The sequence below is a fragment of the Rhipicephalus microplus genome, chromosome 4 (genome assembly GCF_043290135.1).
Source record: "Rhipicephalus microplus isolate Deutch F79 chromosome 4, USDA_Rmic, whole genome shotgun sequence".
Lineage (NCBI taxonomy): Eukaryota > Metazoa > Arthropoda > Arachnida > Ixodida > Ixodidae > Rhipicephalus > Rhipicephalus microplus.
Genome location: NC_134703.1, coordinates 90,485,806 through 90,512,148, shown reverse-complemented (window position 1 = coordinate 90,512,148; position 26,343 = coordinate 90,485,806).

The window sequence follows — 26,343 nt, the reverse complement described above, 5'->3', positions numbered from 1 at the left end:
CAAAGAAAAGGTGTAATTGAAGTGAACCCGCTAATCAGAAAACAGAACAAGTGAGTGAGTGGGTCAAGCAGCTTTATTGGATCCACATTTGACGCTAGTAGAGAAACAAGTAAGGATTTAAATAAGTGCCCTCCACGGCTTCCTAGAAAAACAAGTAAGAATTTTTTATAAAGCCACAGAGAGCGTCTTATAGGCAGAACAAAATAGCTATGTATATATACAAGAATATATGAAGCACTTGCTGGACGTAAAATGTACCGTATTATTTAGCATTTGCTGCCATTAACAACACAAAATGACCTATTTTAAAAAAAGTTGACCCCATTTGTGTGTGCTTCTCTGCAAACTTCGGCGAAAGACGATAGTCTTCTGTCTGGTGGCGCTGCGTGATATATGGACGCGATCGAGCAGTGCTTTCGAGAAACATTAGCTTGTGCGGCACCACCACGTGAGAGCACCGCATTGTCGACGGAGCACTTTTTCGTGCATATAGCGTCGCATTTCCACTGCAACGTAATAAAACAACCTTTTTTTTCTATGCATATTGTCGCTTGTTCAGCGCAGTGTTAGAAACATCGGGGTCTTTAAATTACTTATATGAGCATTTTCTTATGTAACAGCACATCACCTAATACACGTGTATTACCATGAGTCCATCTGCCCTAGAAAACAAAAAAGTTATTACGATGCATACGTACCAACCAGCTCGTCTTTCAGTATTACCTACGTAATGATGTTGCGCTTCAGATATACGTAATATTTGCTTTTTGATCAACAATGTTCACAAGTATGAGTGCAGACACCAGTTCAAGATGGCTGGGCGTTTAGCAAGTGCTTGAAGACTTGCCGGGTGGCTGAATCATGTGATAGGTAGGCAGACAGACCAAGACTTTTGCGTTCAAGTATCCCGAAAAGAGACTCTCGTCTTTAGGACTACACGGCCAAAAAACATCTCTTGAGTCAGTGAGTCATATTCTTTTATACGAACCATAAAATTAATACGCGTGAGACCAGAACATCAACGTGTATAGGATCCACACAAACAGTTCTCGAGTAATATTGCTTAATCTCTAAACGCAAAATAACTTTAGTTAAACGTCCAGTAAGAAAACTTTGATGCACTGAGAAGGGTAAATATGACTTCAGCAAAGACTGACATTGACAAAGATATGCCTCGTGTGTTTCTCGGTGGAAGCGGTGTCGAGGCGTACGCCGTGCACTCTGCTGCTTATATAAGCGTAGCCACCATGGATTCCATGACGATTCAGAACGTTGATTGAGTGTTATAGGGAAAGAGCGAGGCAGAGCTTAAGAGCCTGCTGCTGTTGCTGTGGTGCTTAGAATAAGGAGTAAGAAAACGCCTGTTCTTCGAGCTGAAGAGTACGAAGAAGAAGAGCCGATGATGTTCGCGTGCAAATGCCATCCATTCCGGTTTATATTTGGTTTAAGCCCGGTACTGTACAAATAAGGCGGCAATCTGTATTCCAATCGCGCTGTCGCGCGAAACGACGCTTCTTTAAATGCTGCCGTCACGCCGTGTATTTGCACCTCAAACTCCTTTTCAGAAGAGTGATGGGAAAATCTTGAACACCAAGGTGTAGCAGTGGTGAATGTGACCACGTGAAAAATAAGGATAAACATAATAAACAACGAAAGAAAAAAAGTTCTTCCAGAAAGTACCGTATGCAAGCGCTGAAAAGAAGTGTTTTTTTTTTTGGTACAGGGCCTGTGGTAGAGTGCTTGCGCCCTTTTGCAGTATTGATGCGCGTTTGGCGGTTGATGTCGTACGTGCCAACTCGGGGCGACGCAAATTAGCATACAAGTGCGTCGATGACCTTATTTACTTAGCAAACTTCCCATTTTTCCTCTGCAGAGGAGCGTTAGTCGTGACATTAGCATCCGTACACTGATGAATTCTTTGTGTGGATGCAAGACTATTCGTTCTATAATAGTCACCTCACACAGCAAGTTGCATTATTCCAGGCAATTTTTAGAACCATCGATTGCGTAATCATCCACGGCAGCAATTTTTTCTCAACTTTTTAAATAATGGTCACATTTATTATTGGAGATGCCACCACATGAAAGAAAGTTAGGATTGAACATGCTTCAAGCAATGTAATCAATCAAGGTGTTTCACGAAAAACAACATAACCTTAAAGGCCCTACAAACTCAGACATGAAAGAGATCTGTAGCATGACTATGGTATCCTTCCTCGCTTGAATATGAAGGTTTTTTTATTTTACGAATATTCATTGCATTATATCGGTACAAGATGAACAACTGCAACAGTTAAGGTGAATTTTATCTCAGTTATTTTTTAACAATCAGCTTTTAACAATCGGCTTGAAGCTCTTTTGTGGCTAGAATTCGTTTTAACCAGCTAAGTTGTCCTGTTTTAGCAAAGACTTATCGAGAAAAATACAACAAAGACAGCAAAAAGAAATTGCCAGCTACGATATTACCTTCACCGCATCGCGAAAAAAATTTCGAAACTTCAGAAAAGAAGCGAAAGGGAAACTATGAATGCAGCTCACCTTTTTCCGCATAAAAGACTCCTTATATTCTGGACAGCCAATACTTGTCGTTGGCATGTGGATAAATAACCCTCAAGATAAGAACGCATCCTCTGTCAATTTTTTTCTTCCAGCGCACAGCTAGTACAAAAAAAGCAACCTTAGCTCTGATATACTAATGTGATGCGGTCAAACCTGCGTTTATCATTTCTATTGCTGGCCTGCGCTGTCGTAATGGCAAAACATGTAAACTATCTTTGATGTAGATGATGTGTGGCGTTTAACGTCTCAAAACCTCCCTATGAATACGAGAGACGTCGTAGCGAAGGGCTTCGCAAATTTAGACAACCTGGGTTCTTTAACGTGCACTCAAATCTGAGCAGACAAGCCTACAGGATTTTTGCCTCCATCAAAACTGCAGCTGCCGAAACCGGGATTCAGTCCCGAGACCTGCGGGTCAGCAGCCGAGTACCTTAGCCACTAGACCACCGCGGCGGGGTGTCAACTAGCTTTGACTATGATGGTTTAGATCTGGTTTTGCAAGCATTATTTTTTTTCATGCATGTCGTAGCATTAGATTGTCATTCACTACGGGTGAGCAGGTTTTACTCTTCAACTAGCCGTTCATCCTTATTTTCTCGTATAGGCTTTTCAAACTCGGAGCCTGTTTAGATATACAAACTGAAATTTCATTACAGTCGTAATGTTTCTGTAATGTCCAGCCTAAGTATTACGCAAATAAATTGCAAACCTTCTCATGAAATGATGTTTACCATTACGCAGCGCCTATCAGCCAAGTTTCACGCAGCGCCTATCGGCCATCGTCCACTCATCGCTACTGTGAGGTTTAGGGAAGCAAGCACGGCTATCTTCATAACGCAAGTTCTGTGCTCGTGGTAACAGCTATATAAATCAGCCAGTCATGCTCTGCTGAATTTCCTTTTAGGAGACATGTATTCACCACTACTCTTTCGCATGAACCTTAATGGTGTTTATTCACCAAATTTCACGCAAGAACACGGCATGTTTTCGGAGTTAGCCATGCTTTAAAGGCAAGTGAGCTTTATTTAGAACACCCTCTATTGTTTCGCGGTCATCTAAGTGCTGTACATCGTCATTTAGAGGCTGCTCTGTTGAGGCTTTAAAGACTTTATGCCTTCCGTGATCGTTAAGCCTGAGGGCATAACTTCAAACACCTGCCATGTTCGCCCTCTTCACCCCAAGACAGATGTGAATAATCGAATAAGAGGTCTTCACATCAAGCCAGTAGTAAAACGGCCTTTCCTGGAGTTTAACTTGGTCCTTCTCAGGAACTGTCTTAATTTCATAGAATAATTAAGGCTAGGCATACACCTGGTGGGCATTGAAGCGTGGCTTCACCAGGTTTCACAGTGTGTGAATATAAAATTAGGGAATTAGAGAGACGGAAAGTGAAGGATGCTAAAGGCTTCAGGATCGGGCTTCACGTGTTTTTGCGTCCACCGTTATGGCAAACTTTCAAATAAAGAACTTATACATGCTACAAAAGGTTCGTTATTTCTTAATTCAAATCTATGTACACTTTTGCACATTATGTGCAACAAAACGCAAACCTACATGGTCTGTCAAAGTAATTCGACCATTGTGTGAATTAGCCATAGTTACGTTCACTAATTCCTATAACAAATGAAATTGTAACCATACGCTACTTGTTGAACAATCACACTGCTAAGAAAAGCACGTGGCTGTAGACACTCACTAATTAGTTGTCAAGAAATTGTTTCTGCTATGTTCAGTTCTGATTAGGGTATTTATTTATTTTTTCTTTTTGATACTGTATGCCCCCGCAGGTGTAAAGGGGGTGGGAAGGGACGTTACACAATAATATGTGCAAATCATATCTATACATTGCTAAAAATCGCAAGCTCATTCACAATTAACAAATACACCTCAATAGAGCTTGTTCTAGTCGATAATCGCACGCAGCAGAAAAGAAAACTTGAATGTATTAGTTCTTGCGGCATATGGTAAAATGGTATATGGACGATTGATACGCGTCGTGACAATCAGGCTGGCGGAGAAATGTATGAAGCAGCATCTATGTTCAGTGCCTTGCGATGCAGTCAGTATAGAAACTTCTATCGTGTGAAGGAACTTGTTGTTGGGCTAGTTGGTACAACATTTCTAAAAGTTAATTTGAGCGCGAACACACGAACGACACGATCACTCACACACGCATACACCCAGGCACAAACACGTCGTTTTAACGTGTGTTTGATGCCTGGGTGTATGCGTGTGTGAGTGATCGTGTCGTGTACTCGCGCTCGAATTAACTTCTGACTTGTCAGTTTGTAGACAGCTTTTGAAAGTAAACCATGCGAAGTAACTCGGTCACTGCTTGTGTCCTTTGGTACTCTTAATAAAGAAAGTCTAGCAGTGGATATACGTATATGCCAGGATATACGTAGCGTGAGCTAAAGGGGCACCGCTGATCTATACGTTCCACGCATCGCACTAATTACCAGCGTCGAGTCTTTCATGTGCCACAGTCTTTCACACACATCGCACACATATCCTAACAGATTGCTTACGAAGTCCGTCTCGAAAGTCTCAGTCGCACTGGCATTTTCGCAAAGTTTCATCGCATAGTCAGTCAATCGGCCTCCTGGCGACTCCGCTTGACTGGACGTTCCTCCCTTTGATCCGGTGTCTCCACACTACGTTTAGCCTTCTTTTGTTCGTTCTTCTTATGGTCAACCGCTAAGTCCCAGGCAACTACTTCGGGATCCAATGAGTTAAGCTTCTGCGCTCTTCTGCGCCACTGAGCACCGATTTCACTTTCCTTCATCACGTCTATACCGTACTGGCAAACGCCCCGCTACATGTATGTAGTGCCACGGCAGACGTGACTGAAGAAAGCAGCGTGGCCAGAAGTGCTCGAGCTGCAGGGTACGTGAGAATGCGTCTGTCATGGTTATAATGTCACTCCTCTGGAATGCGCAGACCATAGAGTTTCATACAATAATACCTAAAAAGGAATCTGGCTCTGCGGTGGTGTACCTCCATGGAAAATATGGGAAGTACAGGCTTCGGATTGAATAGGGTTAGCTGGCGAACTGTCTACAAAACTGTCTACAGCGCGGGTAGTGGGGTGTGGTGAAAAGGGCTGAAGCAGTGCCATTGTTGTTCGAAAAAACTGAATACTACTAGATCTGATTTGCTGCGACGTTGGAGCTTTACGAGTCGTGTTTGACCGTTCAAACGAAGCATCGTCCACTCACCGCAGCACATAGATGTTGCGTCTCATGCCAGAGTAGGATATTTTATTGAGTTGATGTTATAGGGGCAAAGCTTCCTATAGTGGCACTCGTTCGTCCCTCGTAGCCGTTGTAGGGTGAAAAAAGTATAAAATTTTGACCTCCAAGGTGGTGCCGGTGAGAGATTTCTTCTGTGCGTTGTTGAACAATAAAAAACTGTGCTCAATGTACATGCCATTGGCTGCTAATGGGGAATTAGAAACAGCAGCTTTCGGCTTTTAGTTAACGCGCACGCTGCGATTCCCATCAGCAGCCATTGACATGTAAATTGAGCACTATCTGACAAGAAAGGGTTGCTACGTTATACTCGCAGGGTGTAACCTCCTTAGATTTAGAAAGGTTTAGCGAGCGTTGAGCCGCAGTGCCATGAATACCATGAACTGGTATATACCATTAACTGGAGGTGGTTAAAGGTGGGAAGTAGATACGAAGCGCAAGCCGTAAGAAAGTAAAAGCCGAATTCTCCTGGCTCTCATTTCCCATTAGCAGCCATTGGCATGTACATTGAGCACTATCTGACAGGAAAAGGTTGCTACGTTATACTCGCTGGGCGTAACCTTCTTGGTTTTAGAAAGGTTTAGCGAGCGTGGGGCCGCAGTGCCATGAATGCAGTGAACTAGTATATACCATGAACTCGAGGTGGTTAAAGGTGAGAAGTAGACCCGAAGCGCAAGCCGTAAGAAAGTGTGCGTGTGCCACCTCTCGTTTAGTCCTTGGAATGTCTGCTGGATGGCGGTGCCTTTATATGGGAAATAGATGATGAAAAGATGCGAGATGGTGTTACTTGGAGTGTTGAATAGATGGGCGAACGGACACACAGACAGATGCTTGGATGGACGCATGAACGGACGCAGGGGCGGATGCATGGACGAAAACAGGGACGGGCGCGCGAACAGACGCACGCACGGACTGGCGGATGGACGCATGGACGGTCACGCAGATGGACGCATGGGCGAATGGATGCAAGAACGAATGGACGGACGAATGCTTCACCTAACTCTCTATTATTCACTCCATGGATATGCTGCGAATTTTTTTTTACGAGCACGTCTGGCCTAAACTCGTTTTAAATGGACTACAAAACAATGACGAATCTTAGTAGACGCCCCGTCACGCTCCGCTGAATTGACCTCACACCAAAACCAGAGGTGTGTTGGGGGCAGACCACTTGGAAAGACGCACGTAGCATCGCAGAGGACGAAACGTTAAGTGCTTCTCATTTAATACTGTACTGTGCTTCCCATAAATAAATAATGCGTACTTTCGGGAGAAACACAAGTATGTTTGCTTTCAAGTGTTGTAAAATATAACTCCTTAAATCGTGATGCCAAATTCGCAACGCAATGGCAGATCAATGCATACCCTGATCGTTGAATTTGCACATGTTTCATGAATTTGCACGTTTCACTTTTGCCGCCTGGTTACAAAAACTTTTTGCAATAAAGTTTGCATACTAATAATTGACGCAAGTTTCAATTAAATTCAAGTTCCTATCCCTTGATTTTACACTAGCAAAAAAAAAAGCGTCGAGAATCTCAAGGACGTAATACATCCAAAGTGGATCTGAACCCTGTACTTCCCCTAATTACCACGAGGGTACAAGCGCCGCGGATGGAGCCCGTGTAGACACTAGCGCCAGATTCCCTTCTAGGTATTATTGCATAAAACTCTATGGCGCAGATTGACGAGGCACGCGCATTCATTGTTAACCATGCTTGTGCAGCTTGACTCTTGTGCGCGCGACACTGCTTTGGCTCAGCCAGTGTAGCTAACGCTATGAAGCAGTTATATAAATACACCACGGCGAGCAAAGAGGGGTATACGGGTGCATAGAACGATGACATCTTTCTCAAATTGCTGTTGAGGTGCATTGTCTTTTATTCGCAGCATCTAGGCACCGTGGCACCGCTGAGTGGTGGCGATCGGAAGCTCTGTTGAGATGATTGAAGTTTTCAACCTGGTTCAAACAGCAGACGCTGCTGCTTGTTTTCACGCGCTTGTTTCAATGTTGGGAACAGTCTCGATATCACAGTAACCCTTTGAGTTTCTCAGGTTAAAGGGAGAGTTGAAAGAAAAAGAAAAAGCCAACTGATTTCACTGCGAGCCTTGATGCTCACAGACTATATACACCGGGAGGAAAATGAAGCGTCCCGTTCAAATTAGCACTCCAAAAGGCATGAGTGGTCAAGAGGGTTACATTTATAAAGCAAATAATGAAGGCCGTGAGTGTATGCAGCACTTATTTTCTGCACGAGTACAACTTCCAGGTTTGCAATTCTCGCGCTCAGTTCGTCTGCTCGATGTGTTCCGCTTCTAGAACAGAATGAAAGGACCGGTTTGAAAACGTTCGTCGCTTCATTGCACATCTGAGGCGTCTGCGAAGGCTTCCATGACCTTCGCATCTGCAGCTATTTGTAAAGCGTTGCGCGCGATTACGTACAGCCAGCAATGTGAAGAGTCTACGCGTGAGCCTTATTTACAATTTTGCGTATATTTATCTTCCCAATATGCTACCCATCATCATCATCATCATCATCATCAGCCTGACTACGTCCACTGCAGGACAAAGGCCTCTCCCATGTTCCACCAGTTAACCCGGTCCTGTGCTTGCTGCCGCCAATTTATACCCGCAAACTTCTTAATCTCATCTGCCCACCTAACCTTCTGTCTCCCCCTAACCCGCTTCCCTTCTCTGGGAATCCAGTCAGTTACCCTTAATGACCAGCGGTTATCCTGTCTACGCGCTACATGCCCTGCTCATGTCCATTTCTTCTTGATTTCAGCTATGATATCCTTAACCCCCGTTTGTTCCCTAATCCACTCTGCTCTCTTCTTGTCTCTTAAGGTTACACTTACCATTTTTCTTTCCATTGCTCGCTGCGTCGTCCTCAATTTAAGCTGAACCCTCTTTGTAAGTCTCCAGGTTTCTGCTCCGTAGCTAAGTACCGGCAAGATACAGCTGTTATATACCTTCCTCTTGAGGGATAGTGGCAATCTACCTGTCATAATTCGAGAGTGCTTGCCGAATGTGCTCCACCTCATTCTTATTCTTCTAGTTACTTCAATCTCGTGGTTCGGCTCTGCGGTTATTACCTGCCCTAAGTAGACATAGTCTTTTACAACTTCAAGTGCACTATTACCTATCTCGAAGCGCTGCTCCTTGCCGAGGTTGTTGTACATTACTTTCGTTTTCTGCAGATTAATTTTAAGACCCACCTTTCTGCTCTCCTTGTCTAACTCCGTAATCATGAGTTGCAATTCGTCCCCCGAGTTACTCAGCAATGCAATGTCATCGGCGAAGCGCAGGTTACTACGGTATTCTCCATTAACTCTTATCCCTAACTGTTCCCATTCTAGGCTGCTGAAAACCTTTTGTAAGCACGCGGTAAATAGCATTGGGGAGATTGTGTCCCCCTGCCTTACACCCTTCTTGATTGGTATTCTGTTGCTTTCTTTATGAAGCACTATGGTAGCAGTTGATCCCCTGTAGATTTCTTCCAGAATGTTTATATATACTTCATCTACGCTCTGATTCCGCAGTGTCTGCATGACGGCTGATATTTCTACTGAATCAAACGCCTTCTCGTAATCTAATAATGCTATGTATAGTGGTTGGTTATACTCGGAGCATTTCTCTATTACCTGATTGATAGTATGAATGTGGTCAATTGTTGAGTAGCCTGTTCGAAATCCTGCTTGTTCCTTTGGTTGATTGAATTCTAATGTTTTCTTTACTCTGTTAGCAATTACCTTTGTAAATAGCTTGTATACTACAGAGAGCAAGCTGATTGGCCTGTAATTCTTCAAGTCCTTGTCATCTCTTTTCTTATGTATTAAGATTAGTTAGCGTTTTTCCAAGACTCTGGTACTCTTCCCGTCAGGAGACACCTCGCAAACAGGGTGGCTAGCTTTTCTAACACAATCTGTCCTCCATCTTTCAGCAGATCTGATGTTACCTGATCCTCACCAGCAGCTTTGCCCCTTTGCATGCTCTCCAAAGCTTTTCTGACTTCTTCTATTAATACTGGTGGGGTGTAATCTGGGTTACTGCTAGTTCTTATAGTATTAAGGTCGTGGTTGTCTCGGCTACTGTACAGATCTCTGTAAAACTCCTCCGCTATTTTAACTATCCTATCCATATTGGTAGTTATTTTGCCTTCTTTGTCCCTTAGTGCATACATCCGACTTTTGCCTATCCCAAGTTTCCTCTTCAATGCGTTGACACTTCCTCCGTTTTTCAGAGCGTGTTCAATTTTCTCCATGTTATACCTTCTTAAATCGCATACCTTACGTCTATTAATCAACTTCGAAAGCTCTGCCAGTTCTATTTTGTTTGTTGTACTTGAAACTTTCATGATTTGACGCTTCCTAATTAGGTTCTTCGTTTCCCGGGAAAGCTTGCCAGTGTCCTGTCTAACTACCCTGCCTCCAACTTCCACTGCACACTCCGTAATGATGCTCGTCAGATTATCATTCATTGTATCTACGCTAAGGTTGGTTTCCTCACTAAGAGCCGAGTACCTGTTCTGCAGCGACACTCTGAATTCCTGTACTTTCCCTCTCAGTGCTAGCTGATTGATTGGCTTCTTGCGTATCAGTTTCTGTCGTTCCTTCTTCAAGTCTAGGCGAATTCGAGACCATACCATTCTATGGTCACTGCATTGTACCTTGCCGATCACTTCCACATCCTGCACGATTCCAGGGTGTGCACTCAATATAAAGTCTATTTCGTTCTTATTTTCGCCATTAGGGCTCCTCCATGTCCACTTGCGGTTTTCTCGTTTTCAGTATCGCCTGGACCCGATGGAGTCACTTACATGGCCCTTGCTAACCTAGGACGAACAGCTCGGCGTGCCCTTCTAGCTGTATACAATGACTCGTGGAGCAACGGTTCGGTTCCTCCTTCGTGGAAGTGCAGCCGTCTTGTTCCCCTGCTCAAACCAGGCAAATCGCCTCTGGACATGGCCTCCTATCGCCCCATCGCGCTTGCCAGCTGTTTTGGAAAGGTGATGGAGAGAATGGTGCTGACTCGCCTGGAGTGGTACTTGGAACATAACAATATATACCCCGAGGCTTTGACCGGCTTTCGACGTGGACGATCTTCCATAGACAATGTTGTTGATCTTGTCACGTCTGTACAACAACAGAAGAGCCTAAAGAGATTATCAGCGGCACTTTTCTTGGATATTAAGGCTGCATACGACAATGTATTACATGAAACCATCCTGGACGCCTTGGGAAGCATTGGATTGGGAGGCCGCGTTTACCAATGGGTCTACAGCTATTTGAAAGACAGAACCTTCTTCGTTCAGACAGAAGATGGCGCAACAAGGCAACATCATACTTATCGCGGCGTACCTCAAGGTGGGGTCCTAAGCCCCATACTTTTCAACCTTGCGCTCATCGGCCTCATTGACGTCCTGCCACACTCCGTACATCTGTCGATATACGCGGACGACATCTGCATCTGGGCATCAGGGGTCACGCGTCTACACGTACGAGCCAGGCTTCAGACAGCGGCTACACTGACGTCAAACTACCTTCAAGGACGAGGACTAGAGCTGTCATGTGAGAAATGCTCACTAGTTGCGTTTACGCGCAAGACAATGACGCCATACCACATCAGAATTAATGGACACACAATTAGCTATCAAAAGACTCACCGTTTCCTGGGAGTAATAATAGATCGTGATTTGTCTTGGAGCCCTCATATCGCTTACATGAAGAAGAAACTGACCATGATCACCCACGTCCTAAGGTTTCTTGCGGGAAAATCATGGGGTGCATCGGTACGAGCCATGCTTCAACTGTATGCTGCACTTTTTCTTGGCTTCATGCGCTACAGCCTACCTGTGCTTGGCAAGGCCCGCATAACAAACGTTCACGTTCTCCAGTCATTACAAGCTCAAGCACTGAGAATATGCCTCGGGCTGCCGAGATGCGCATCCTCAGCAGCGACTGTCGCAATCGCACATGAACACCCTATCACAACCTACATTCGTGTCGATGCTTTAAGAACGCACATAAGACATGCCACCCGGATTCAATCGCATCACCTTGCCTCCCTTCCACTTTCCAGGCCATGCTCTGCGTTCTGCTCTATTATTGCCCCACATCGCACGGTGATTCCCACGAACTTCACGCACGCAGCAAGACCCTCGTTACCATTGTGGTGTCTACATCCACTGGAAGCCCTGATAACCATCCCCGGAATGCAAAAGAAGAAAAATTTGTCAAATTTGACCCTAAAACAAACAACATTACTGTTTCTGCATGAGAAACACAGTGGACGGATTCACATTTACACAGATGGGTCGGTCACTTCAACAAGTTCAACAGGCGCAGTGGTAATTCCGGAGAAATCCATCACGATAAAGTTCAGGACCTCGCATCTGACATCATCCACGGCGGCAGAACTCGCCGCCATTCGTGCCGCTCTGGAGTTCCTAGTTGAAGAACCGCAACAGACATGGTCAATATTCTCCGACTCCAAAGCAGCTCTCCAGGGAATTGCCTCGCCATATCGCCATGGACCAAACGAACAGCTAATTGCTGAAATACGACTGCTCCATCACCGGGCTATAGAGAAACAACATGACATAGCATATCAATGGATACCAGGCCACTGCAGCATTGATGGAAACGACCGTGCAGATGAAGCAGCCCGAACTGCTCATGACAATGCCCCTTGTGTAGCTATACCATTATCAAGAACGGACGCCGCTGCAAGGCTTCGATCACTTGCACGAGAACTGACACTCGCTCAGTGGAATTCACCGGCATTCACCAACGCCCGCCTTCATAATTTGGACCCACACCTACAGCTCCGTCTTCCATCAGGAATAACCAGAGCAGAGGAGACACTTTTGTGCCGTCTGTGGATTGGGGTGGCCTTTACGAATGCTTATTCGTTTCGAATCGGAATGGCCAGAAGCCCAACATGTGACAACTGTGGCTGCGCAGAGACTTTCTCCCATCTTCTCTGCGAGTGTCCCCGCTTCAGCGTGCCAAGAAAAGAACTGTCAAAAGCTTTAGATAGAATAGACAATCGCCAATTGTCGGAAGAAAGGGTATTAGGACACTGGCCGAGACCGTCCTCTGCACGCAAGGCATTGAGAGCGTTGTTGCGCTTTCTGCGGGCAAGTGGTCTCAGAGACAGACTGTAAACAGCGTCGTGGATCGTCTGAAGACCTTCTCTCCCTTTTTTTTTTACAACGTCTCTTTTCTCTCATCTTTTATCCCCCTTACCCCCTTCCCCAGTACAGGGTAGCCAGCTGGTCTGAGAACTGGCTAACCTCCCTGTCCTTCCTCATTTATTCCTCCTCCTCCTCCTCCTCGTTTTCAGTAGAAGGTATTCAAAATCCGTAAATTATTGCGTTCTGCGAATTCTACTAGTAGCTCTCCTCTGGCGTTTCTAGTACCGATGCCATAATCTCCTACTGCCTGGTCTCCAGCCTGCTTCTTCCCTACCTTTGCATTAAAGTCGCCCATCACTATAGTATACTGTGTTTTTACCTTACTCATTGCCGATTCCACGTCTTAATGAAAGCTTTCAACTGAAGCGTCATCATGGCTATAGATGTAGGCGCGTAAGCCTGTACTACCTTCATCTTGTATCTTTTATTTAGTTTAATTACGATACCTCCACCCTTTCATTAATGCTATAATATTCCTCTATGTTGCCAGCTATGTTTCTGTGAATTAGGAACCCCACTCCCAGTTCTCTTCTGTCTGCCAAGCCCCTGTAGCAAAGGACGTGCCCATTCTGTAGCACCGTATAGGCCTCATCTGTCCTCCTAACCTCACTGAGCCATATTATATCCCATTTAACACCCTCTAGCTCCTCGAATAGTACAGCTAGACTTCCCTCACGAGATAAGGTTCTAGCGTTAAACGTTGCCAAGATCAGGTTCCAATGGCGGCCTGTCCGGATCCAGAGATTCTTAGCACCCTCTGCTGCGTTGCAGATCTGACCGCCGCCGTGGTCAGTTGCTTCGCAGCTGCTGGAGACTGAGGACCGTGAGTTTTTTGACGTAAGCATGTCGGAGGTAGTGGCCAGATACTGCACCAGGGTGGCCAATCCTTCTCTGGTGAGGGAGTGCGTTCTCAGCGGTGTTTGCCGGTGAGGCCGCACCCCAGGCCTCTTAATGCAGTTCCATCAATACGCGGATTTTTTTTTAATCCGGTTGGGAACTGCGCGGTACTGGGATTTGAACCACGGGCCTCTTGCATGCGAGGCGGATGCTCTAACCACTACGCCATCGCCGCATGCTCGTGTAAGCGGGGTCAAAATGTTTTATAATTGCCAGGCACAATAGAGTTTTGGTATAAAGGCGAAAGAGGATTTGCTCCTCCGCCTTCGTGAGGCCCTTACAGGGTTTCGGATAGACGTTATAGCCGGATTGATCAAATTGTGTGACCTCCTTAAAGGTGTAGGCAGGATTGGGTTCGAATTCCGGATCGGTAGGGGACGAGGATGGTGCCCGGAGGGTGAGCGCGTGGGCGGCGGCATCAGCCGTCTCAATACCATCGATGCCCGTGTGAGCCGGAGCCTATATGGTCGCTCGGTTCGCGGGGGCACCTAGGTAGCTGCTGTTCTGCAAAAGTTGATAAGCAAGGTACGGAATGTATCCCTGTTCAATATTGCGACAGGCACCCCTTGAGTCGGTGATGATGACCCTCGAGTCCTGATCTGCGGCGGCTAGTGCGATGGCGATCTCCTCCGCGTGCGTAATAATATGTGCACGGAATGTGAGTCTGTTTACAACGGTGTTTTGGTGGACGACCGCAGCCGTGTACCAACCACCGTGGTGCGGGCCGGAGACGTCCGTGTAGAATACTCCGAATTTGTGGCCGCAGTGTCGAGCCAAGAATTCTGCCCGCGCGAGGCGTCGGCCACTGTAGTCGTCTCGGGTCATGTTAGCCGGAAGAGGGCGCACGTGCAAGGCGTATCGCCAAATTTCTGGAATCCGTACGCGCTCTTCCCTGAGTATTGAATGATTGATGTGTAGCCGGGCAAGGAGGCGGCGACTCGACGGTGTTTTAGAGAGTCTAGCATGTTGGTTTGTCAAGTGCGCCTCTTTCAGCTCCTTGAAGGTTTTCATCATTCCCAAGCGCAAAAGGCGCTGGTTAGAGGTGCTGACAGAAAGGTCGAGGGCGCGCTTGTAGATTTTGCGGAGAATGACTTCAAGTGCATTCTCGTCGGATTTGCGTAGGTGGAGGTATGGAGCCGAGTACAGGACTCGGCTGGTTACGAATGCATGCGCCAGCCGCAAGGCATCTTTGCATCGTAACCCCCCGCGCTTGTTGGAAACCCGGCGGACCATCCGGCCCACCTGGCCCCACCTTACGCAATTTGGCCAATGTTGTGTCTGCTCTGCGATATTTGTGTACAGAAAGCCCTAGTACTCTAATCTCATCGCGTTCGGGTATAGGTCCGCTGTGAAGGGAGAGGTCGATTTTTGTGGTGCATTTCGGTGATGGGCGTATATGCACGAATTCCGATATGGACGGGGAGCACTGAAGGCCGCAGTGACGGGCATAGTCATCCACGATGTCCGCCGCTTGCTGCAGGCTTGCCTCCATGTCTCCTGCCGAGCCGTGTGACGCCCATATGGCGATGTCGTCGGCATACAGCGCATGCTGTGTGCCTTCGACTTTCGCCAGCTGAGCGGGGAGTCCCATCATTGCCACATTGAATAGGAGAGGCGAGAGGACCACTCCCTGCGGAGTCCCTCTCGTGCCTAATCAGTAAGGGCCGTGTTCAATGTCCTGAATCCGAATGTATGATTGTCGGTCAGTGAGGAATTGTTTAATATAGTTGAAAGTGTTTTGACCGCAACCACCTGTGAGAGATGTGTTAGAATCATTTCGTGGGTCACGTTATCAAAGGCCCCCTTCAGATCCAAAGCGAGCACAACTTTGTCATTCAGGAGATATTCGACTGGATCGAGGATCTCATGGTCGAGCTGAAGCAAGACATCCTGTGTGGACCGGTGTGGGCGGAACCCGAACATGGTGTCTGCAAATGCATTTTTGGTCTCCAGGAACGCGGAAAAGCTGTCGCGCACCATCGTCTCCATTAATTTTCCCACACAAGAAGTAAGGGAGATGGGGCGGAGGTTGTCCGTGTTAATGGTTTTGCCCACTTTGGGTATGAAGGTGACCAGGGCGGTCTTCCACTCAATTGGTAGGCTTGTTTTCCCGATCCAAATGGAATTGATGTAGGCAAGGAGCACGGTGTAGGCCGAGTCAGGAAGATTGGCAAGTAATTTCACGGTAATTTTATCCCTTCCCGGCACCGTTCCTCACCTCATTTTTGCTAGGGCTGTCTTCAGGTCGTGTAACGGGAACAGTTGATCCAGCTCCGCGTTCTCGGTATCTGCATACGAGTACGCCGGCCCTCGGGAGTCTTGCTGTGTGCATAGATATTGTTCTCGGAGTTTACATGCCAATTTGGCTGTGTCTCCATCGAAGCTGGGAAATGCTTGTTGCAGATGCTTTTGTGTCTCTGTTCAAGTTTGGGTCAGATCAATCAAGGCGCGGAAGAGGTGCCAGGTACTCCAGCTGGACATTTGTCGAGCGGCCGTGTTGCAACGGTCCATCCAGTTAGAGTCAGCGAGCTGGGCCGCGTACTCTGCTGTTCGCTGGGTGAGCTTAGCGATGCGAATTTTGAGCTTTTGGTTGTGTTTTTGCCGGTGCCATCGGCGGACGAGGCTGCGCCGGGTCTCCCAGAGGTGAAGGAGGTGGTTGTCCACCACCGGAGTCGCCTCGGAGAGTTTAATTTGTGTTTCTGTGGAGCGTAATGAGGAAACCAGTTGCTGGGACCAAGGATGGTATCCTTGCTCCTCAATGGGTGTCGAATTGGCGTATACTTGCCGCAACTTCGTTTAATCGGGTAATTTTGCCTCTCCGTAGGGTCTTGCCAGAGGATAGGTGCGTATGGTGGTGCTGAGTATGCAGTGGTCGCTGCCGAGGGTCTCCTCAGTGTTGAGCCAATCCGCATACTGGATGTTTTTTGTGAGGGTAAGGCCCGGACATGTGTCCCGGGTCACGGAGTTACCCACGCGAGTTGGGTAGGCAGGGTCGGCGTGAAGAGTTAGGCCCAGCGTGGACATAAGTTCCGCCAACTTACGTCCACATTTCTCTTCACGTGCATACCCCCAAAGTGTGCTGGGGGCATTAAAATCACCCACGATCACCAGAGGGTCCCTGCCTGCAGCCTTTAAGGCGCGGCTAAAAAGGTCTGCGAATGTAATGTTGCTTAGTTTCGGTGAGCAATAAATGTTTAGCACGTGCAGTGGCGGGTCCTGTTTACGCAGCGGAAGAAGTGTCACCATCACGTACGAGAAAGCTGGCTTAAGGTTGAGATCAACTAGGTTGGCCATATAATTTTTGTGCACGCAGATACAAGATAAAGGGTCCTGCTGAAACGTAGTATAGTTTGTGAGTGTGGCAGCACTTCTTGGCTCCTGGAGGGCTACCACAGCAGGAAGGTTTTGAAATGCTGCGAGGAAAAGCCGGAGGTTGGCCCGCTTAGTGTGAGCCTTAAAGCCCCGACAATTCCACTGGGTTATTTGGATGGGAGTGGCCGTACTGGATCATGGGGACTTCCGAATTCTAAGGGTGCCCGCATTCATCAGTGGAGTTAACTAGCGATTGCGGTGGCAGTGCTCCCGAGCCATCACTCGCAGGGAGGGGGGTGTCCTCAATTCCGGAGACGGAGCAGCTGTCATCATCCTCAAATTTGATCTGTCGTCGAGGCGTTTTAAGGTACCGGCCGGACACGTCCTTAATTGGGCCGGCTCGTTTGGTGAAACGCGCAACTTGTTGAGCTATCAGGGTTGGGATGGTTTCTGTCATTTTAGCAATGGTGGCATTTACAGCTGCTGAGATTTGGGTTTCGAGGACAGTTATACGGCTGTCCATACGGACCTCAAGGGTGTTCACACGAGCTTCGAGTGCGGCTACCGCGTCCGTTGCCGCCGCCTCGGTCTCACTTTCTATTACCATTGCTGCGGGGGGAGGAGGAGGGGAGACTAGTTGGGTCTGTTTGGCCTCGGCTGCCACTAGTCTTTTCTGTAACGCTTCGATTTGTGCCTGAAGCCTGGCAATAATGTTTTGGTCGGCGTTACGTTATGAGGGGATGATAGGGGGGGATGAGGAGGTAGCCCTACCCATACCACCCACCTGGTTTCCGTTTTTGACGTCGTTGGCCCATGACCCGGCTTCGCCGCATGGTTGCGCCGTCGGCTGCTTCCCGGTTCCTCCAGTAGGGGAAGCAGGCTTGTCTGTCTTGGCGACTTCCCGGCATGGTGGCTCACTGGGAGTCTGAACTTTGCGTCGTTTCTTGGACGCCCTTTTGGACTTTCCGCCTTGTTGTGCGGCCACCTTGGAATTACGGTATTTGGCCGTACATGCTCGAGAGTTTGTGGCGTGTGCTCCACCGCACAGAAAACATACGGGTACACATTCATGACGGGCCCGCACCCCCTCCTCCACAAGCGGAACCTGCTGTCCACACAGGCCACACGTATCCGGTAGTGGGTTGGGACAAGTGTCCATCCGATGGCTGACGATACCGCACTTGCCGCAGGCCGGGATCGTCCGGTAGTAGGGTTTGATGGGGATCAGCAATGTGTCGTAGTGAACAAAGCGTGACTTCTCCTTGGTGGCCAAGGTTACACGCGCCTTGTTTGATGTGCCAAATTTACGCACCTCGACGATGGTGCCTGACCTCCAGCGTGCGCTCTCTCGGAGCTTCTCCGTCGTATCTGTGTTGCGGACTGGGATGACTCCGTGGCAGACATTGCTACCATCTTGTCGCAGGTACCCGCTGAGCAGAACCTGCCTGTACTTGGTGTTTACCGCGAAATCCCCGATGATTTTGTCCGCCGTGGCAGGGTCCGGGGTGTGAATCACGATCAAATTTTGCTCTCTCGATGGAATAACTGTCAGCGTCGCAGCTCGCTTGGGCCCGAGGTATGCCTTAAACGCGGTCCCGTACCAGTTCTCTGAGAAAGCATCATGCAATGAGATGCACCCTCGTGGCTTTTCGACTGTTACATAGTCGTCCGGACTCTGTTTCGGAAACGGGCGAGGCTTCAATTTGGTGAGAACCTTGCCCTTGCGTCCCACAGCGCGCGAAGCGGGAGGCTGCGTCTTGTCAACTGGCGTGCCGGATGCCGGGGCAGCGGCGGACGCCGCCGTCTTGGCGTTGGCTTGCGACGTAACGGCGTTGGCTTACGACGTTGGATTGCGTCGTAATCGTCTCCCACGTCATGGCATGTGGGTCATATCCACGCTGCATGAGAGTAGCGTCCATGTTGCCTCGGAAAGCCGGTCCCACGCCGCCGGGCGTCGGCGTCGCCATTTGGCTTAACGGCGTTGCCAACGTGGTAGGGTGATGATCGGCCGTAATGTTGTTAAAAACCGGCCCACCTGGATGACACTCGTACCCACGTGTTGCCTGTGAGTCGCCAAAACGATTGATGCTGGTCTTGATGGGGTACTGTGAAGTTGCCCGTGGTTCCAGCCGAAAATCAGCGGAGCTGAAGCGCAGCACGTCCTACATCATCGCGCGCCTGCAGCCCCCCCCCCTCCCCCGCAGGCGCGCGCTGCATTGCTTTGATGCATGCGCGTTTAAGTGCACACGGCGTCTCTCCGTCACTAAGAGAGGCAGACGCGATGCCGTCCAAGTAACCTCGTCGGAGCGAAATGAAGCGTGTCGCATATCACGCCGGTTGCAGCGTTGACGAAAGCTGGTCGCGCCGGTCGCGTTTCGCTGGCGTGGTGTCGCTGCACCCAGCCTGCGTGCGCGTCTACGTTGCGTCAAAGCATTGGGCCCTTCATGACGCACTCGCCGCCGTTTCGCCAGCTCCACATGTACCAAATTTTGTATCACGGGAAGAGAGTAGATGACGAAGATAAATGACACATGCAAATCTGATAATCATAATATGCGCTTCATGTAAAACATGACTACAGGCTACGCTCATAGCGTTCTTGCAGCCGTTGCACTAGTTCCACATACATCGAACTTGGTATTACGTGACGTGAATGGACGGCTAATGTAAATGAGACTTACAAACATAGCCATGATATGAATATCATGTAAAATATGACTACATGCTACGCTCATAGCACGCTCGCGGTCGTTTCGCTAGCTTCATATATACCAAAGTTGGTATCAGGTGACGTTAATAAATAACAAAGGGAAATGAAACGCCGGAACATAACAATCAGGATATGGAAGTCATGCACGGCATAACTTACCTCCGTCTCGTAACGTTGTGCTGATTTTGGAGTGACCTATTAACTTTCCTCATTCGTGCTTCGCAAATCATCGATTCCAACTGTACGTGGGACCTGCCACTTTTTTGTTCTGAGCGCAATAATAAAGTAACTATTGTCAACTTTAAGCAATAACTGGTCGAACAAAGTTAAGGTTTGAGCTTTCGGCTCTAACGTCTCAATATCGACGCCATTGAAAGTGTTGAGGCACTGGTTGAAGTATCCTTTGGCCAACGAGATTTTTCGTACGGCATTGGGGCTCATGGCCAGGCGTTGATGTTTGCATGTACGAATTGAAACAGAGTGTGCGAATAAATATACTGGTATTACGATCTATAGTGATGCTTACTTCGCCCCATCCATCATCATTCTACGGGATTTGTAGTGTCAATTTGCACCTCTGCCAACGAATATTGGTATACATAGACATTGTTCAACAAGAACCTTAATATTGCAGACCTCAGGAGGGAGAAGGGTAGTACTGAAGTTCAAAGCCAATTACAAATAGAGTTTAGTGTTTTTAGGAGAGTCTGATGTCCAATACCGCTGTTCTGATTTACGGCTTTCAATATGTTCGTCACCACAACGTTCAAACGAAAGTCACTAAGTTCGATTCATTTGATATGTGGGGTTTAACGTCTCAAAACCACCATATAATTATGAGAGACGCCATAGTGCAGGGCTCCGGAAATTTCGACCAACTGTGGTTCTTTAACGTGCTCCCAATTCTAAGCACACGGGCCTACAGCATTTTTGCCTCCATTGAGAATGTAGCCGCCACAGCTGGGATTTGATCCCGTGACCTGCGGGTCAGCAGCTGAGCACCTTACCCACTAGACCACCGCGGTGGGGCAAAGGCATTAAGTTCACCAATATCAGTGCTTCTGGACATTTTAACCCTGCCATTCAACTAAATGAAAATGAAAAGCTTAAATAAAGTCAACGAAGGTGAAAAACGTACAAGTGTTACATTTGACACCGATCTGTTTCTTCCAGAAGATTATTGTGCAGCGAAGGATAAAGAGAATGTGAGTGATCCCTCATGCGGTGGAGCACATGCCATGGGCTGACAGATTTATGAGTTGAAATTTCCTCCACTTACATTTTATGTTTGCACGATATCTGCATGCGCAACGACTGGAGCAATCGGCATTGTTTCGAACTTTTTTTTTCGACTTAGGCCCAAAGTACCAAACATTTGACCAACGCGTTGATAAACGGATCGGCTCTTCATGAATAGAAAACAACGCGCAACCAATGCAGTTTAGTGGATGCAAACTCAGTATTGTACCAGCCTGGCTTTTCATACTCCCCCCTGCAGGCTCGTGTCTTCCTGATGGCTGAAGTTGGCCTGTATATTGCGTATATCATGGTGACATGGTCCGCTCGTGTAACTTTAAAAGACTACCTAACTGTTTCCGTGCCGTTTATTTTCTACTTGAAACCAGAGGCGGCAGTGCTTACAGATGTGGCATGATATTAAAATAATATGTCAATGTTCTGGGTACACTATCCTATGCCAGAACCACAACCGCATTGTCTAAAAAAAAGCCAGACAACCCAGAAATTTCTCACAGGTGAAAGTGTTTGGATAAGAAGTCTTGGTGCGTAGGCGTGGTTGATGACAGGGCAACCACAGCTCGCTTAGTACGGTTTTAAGCAAACACTTTAGAAGGTGGCTTTAGCCCTCTTTGTCCAACTTTATAAAGGGCCAGGAGTATATAGGCACAGAAAATTCAACCAGCCGCAGTGGTCAAGTGAATATGACGCTCGACTGCAAACCGGAAGGTTGCAGGATTGAATCGCGGCAGCGGTGGCTGCGTTTTCGAATAAGGGGAAAATGTTCGAGGCTCGTGTACTTAGATAAACGCCAAAGAACCCAAGCCGGTTGAAATTTGAGAGCCCTGCACAATGGCGTCTCTCATAATCATATCATGGTTTCGGCACTTCAAACCCTAGGTGTCATCATCAAAAGTAACTGTGCTGCATATCACGGCTGCATATGCTGGTTGTTTTTTTATTGAATGCTGTGAAATTAGCGGCAAAAAGTCAAACGTAAAAATAACGATCTTGCAATAAGCTACGCAAGGCTTGAAACAACAGAACTAGACGATTCGAAAAAATATTCTGGCTGCTTATAGTTTGTTTACAATCCTCAGCTAATATATACGGGTTCTCGGTTGCTTCTATGCTGTTGCTAGGTTTTATCTAGGTGAGGCTAGGTTGTTTCTACGTTTATTCTCAGCGCAGAGAAGTTCGAGTTGAACCACGGAGAGTCACAGGCACGACACGCATGTCCGAACTCAAGAGACAGGAACTCGCCATGAAACTAGACTTCCGCACCTCTCATGGATGCATACATGGCACGTCGTTGTTGGCGTAGGCCCTCCATCGCTGCGGGGTCTTCTCGCAGCTGCCGTTGCCTTGCCCGTTTCCTAGTACTCTCTCGCTGCACGTGCGGTCAGCGCCTCACACGCTCACTTCGCAGTCAATTATCACGCTAACTCTTGCCTTTTTCATTTCAAGTAGACCATGACGAGTAGAGAGATGTACCCAATCATTGTATACCCATTTTTTTATTTATTTATTTATTTATTTAGTTATTTACCAATATGGGCAATCTCTTTAAATATTATACCAGGAAACCAGGGTCGCAAATACTACAGCGGGGTTGTGAAGCTTGATTCAACAGGCTCGGCTTGCGGCGCGTTCTACTTCGTAGAGGTGCCACCATTGGCGGCGAAGGATCTTTGGAATTTCGTCGTGTAGTAACCGCAAATCTATCGGTTGCTGCCCTTAGTTTTTAGGTAAGGGCCCATAGATCGGCCCGGAGCTTGGCCACTATGCTACGTGCGATGCATTGAGTTGTAGCAGATGGGTGAAGGAGATCGGTAAGGTCATCGGGGTATCCACTGTGCTCCAGTAAGGTATTATAGTGCGCGATGTCGCGTGGTCGTTCACTCCATTGTGGACACGATGAATTGATGACAAATGCACGTAGTCCCATCTCATAATAATGTGGCGGTACGTACGCGCGCCCGGCTTGATAGTGACGGTGGCATACGGGCCTGTGGTTGGGGACACGCCAAATGTCAGTCTTTCTGGGTGCGTAGCGGAGGTCGACTGGTGGGCGGTATGACGATGGTGGTGGAGCTATTGTCTCGTGACGGAAATGCAGTGGTGCGGCGTAGGAGTGCAGCAACATAGTTGATAACCAGCATAGTTTATGACTGGGGAACTCCTCTTGACTGCTGGATCTCGTCACGTACTAGTTAAGCTATCGACATCACCTATGGAAAAAAGAGCTTCCAGAGCTCCTCTTGCACGATATCTCGAATGGCTTCACGCAGATTTTCGGATCCAAGGGTTTGAACTGCTGCGCTCTCTGGAGTCACGTGACGATTGTACGTTCGAGTGCACATTTCTAGCGTGTCCTCAATCATCTTCACTTCCCAAATGAATTTTTTGATGCTGTTTGATAGATTCCGCTTCAATTTTACAAAGAGCTTATGCTTCCGTCCCCACATCATTAGGAGAACTTGCTTTCTTTCGGCCATGGCTGCATCTGCATGGCATAGCAGTTTGCTGATTTCTTCTGTGAATATGGCGACGTGTTTCGTTAAGGAACTTATGTTGGTTTTGAGTAGCGCCTCGGCCCCTTCTTTGCGGATGACGTTCGTGATTGTGGTCAAGAACCTGTTCGAAAAATGTTCTATGCTTTCAGAATTTGTAGTTGTGATGTGAACCAAGGCATCAGATGGTGTGTTGAAGATCAAAGTCTTGCCCCGCCGCGGTAGTCTAGTGGCTAAGGTACTCGGCTGCTGACCCGCAGGTCGTGGGATCGAATCCCGGCTGCGGCGGCTGCATTTCCGATGGAGGCAGAAATGTTGTAGGCCCGTGTGCTCAGATTGGGGTGCACGTTAGAGAACCCCAGGTGGTCGAAATTTCCGGAGCCCTCCACTAAGGCGTCTCTCGTAATCATATGGTGGCTTTGGGACATTAAACCCCACATATCAATCAAGTATAAAGTCTTCGTTTGACTGAGCTTGTCACCAAAAAATTGAAAGCCCGATTACAGCAAAACACACTTTGCAGTGACAGCGCTCAACAGAGATTTGGCCGTCGATAAAACTGAACCGTGGCGAGGTGCGTAGGCGTTTATACATTCGGTGTCGAACATTCGAGCTTTATCACTTGTGACCGCGTTCATTCGAGTAAAAGCTCAGCTGTTCGCGTTTGTGCACAAAAGCTCAATAGATGACCCTGAAACAATCTAGGATCCTCTAAACACTACGGTGCAGATTGCGTTGGGCAGTGTCTACATCTGCAATGGGGTGACATAAAACATGGAAAGGAGCATGCACTGCAATATGATGGTCATCATTTCATTTTTCTCTTGCTGCATTATTGGTTATGTTAGTCTTACAAAGAAAGCTCTGTACGTTATCGGGTTCACACACCATTCTCTTGTATAAAATTCATGGCTTTCTGTAATGGTTAATGTAAGCGAAACTCACATGTGTAAGTTAAATGTGACGTACATGTGTAATACAAGCTTGCGTCAAAAATTACTCGTCAATAACCGGGCGACAAAAAGCACGTTCAACACAACCTTTATATTTAATCAACTATATATATTTGATTGCCTACGAAACAATGATACAAAACATGGGGAATTGTGGACATCTGAATACGTGAAATAATACGTCATTTTCGCAGTAAACAGCTGGGTGTATACACGGTATTTATGACACCGATCAATGCCGAACAGAAACCAAGTGAAGAGCTAATCAAAATGAGGAGAAAAAAAATTGATGCGTGGCTACGAAAAGCAGAAACAAAGAGGTGAAAAGGTGTGAAGAATTCAATATATCTGTTTTGTTTTTAATAACGCCTTCTAATACGTTATCAAATTGGGGCATCAAGACGTTAGAGGCTGCTTGAATTCTGAGAAATTAATCGTTTCCCGAGTAGAGCGGAGGGACGACAAATGCAAAATAAAAATTCAAGCCGTAAACGAGAAGCATAGAGGACATGAAAAATTTTCCTCTTTCTCAGAAAATGGATATGCTATCAGCTTAGAGATTGAATGCGCTGCAAGTGTGCTTTTTTTGTGTTCTCAGAGAGAACATTTGGAGGATATTGCCACATTCAAGTCGGTATGAACGTTTCTTGTCAGAGTTTCTCTGGGCGCCACCATGGCCTGAACTATAGAGGGAAAAATGTTCTGCTCGCCGACCAGAACGATATGCCTGCGGGCTCACTGCAGCGGTCGCTTACCGTGCGAAAGAAATCACATGATGAGCACAATATATTCGGAAGAGGCAAAAACTTATTCATAACATAATTGTTTTTTTTTCTTTCTTTTACACGACAGTGGAACAATGACTGAAGCATAATCTTCGTTTTCGCGTTTTAACTTTGTATTTAATAAATATCTCATATCTTGGTCGTATTCATAAAAATGCGTTCATAAAAGTGAAGGCAAACAACGTAAAATTCGTAATTCACTAAAAGAAGTATTAATATGTCATATTTGACAATTTTCTGCCTCTTCACAAGTTTAGGTCCACGTTAGAAGCAAACAGGGGGAAAGTTTCAGAGAAAAAAATGTTTTTAGTCTTTCAATGTATCCTCAACCAGTTACCCTACATCGCTACTATGATGGTCACTTATCAATACGAAAGAGGCCTGCATGATGGTGCGAAAAAAAAAACAAAGCATGAAAACACACTATATATAAAAAGTAAACAAGAGGATGCAATGAAAGAAAAAACACTTCAATAAAAAGCCCTTTTTACACTCCTGTCATTCCGGAGGTGATTTCGCCGGAGAATAAATTAGGCTCTGACCACACTTTCCACAAAAGAACAAAAAAACGTTCTCCCGATATCAATTTAAATTTTCAGGAACCTTTTTTTTTTCTATAAACATGTAACCGGGTGGTTGAGGGCTTTAAAAAGGATAAATATGTTATAGCAGTGGCTTGATGACTGACATTGATGTACTCTTATTGTTTTCCTCAGTATCGCTCCCTAAATTCATGATGTGCATCTGCGAAAGAATCAATCACGTAGGAAAAGGGCAAACTTTGATTCAACAAATGCATGATCTCTGTGGATTATAGCCTTATAGAACTACTCTTTTTTTACGTGATATCTACTCTTGTGAACTCAGGCGATAAGTTTTACATTCCAAAATCTGACATTTTATTGGCTCTCGTGAAGAACCCATCATG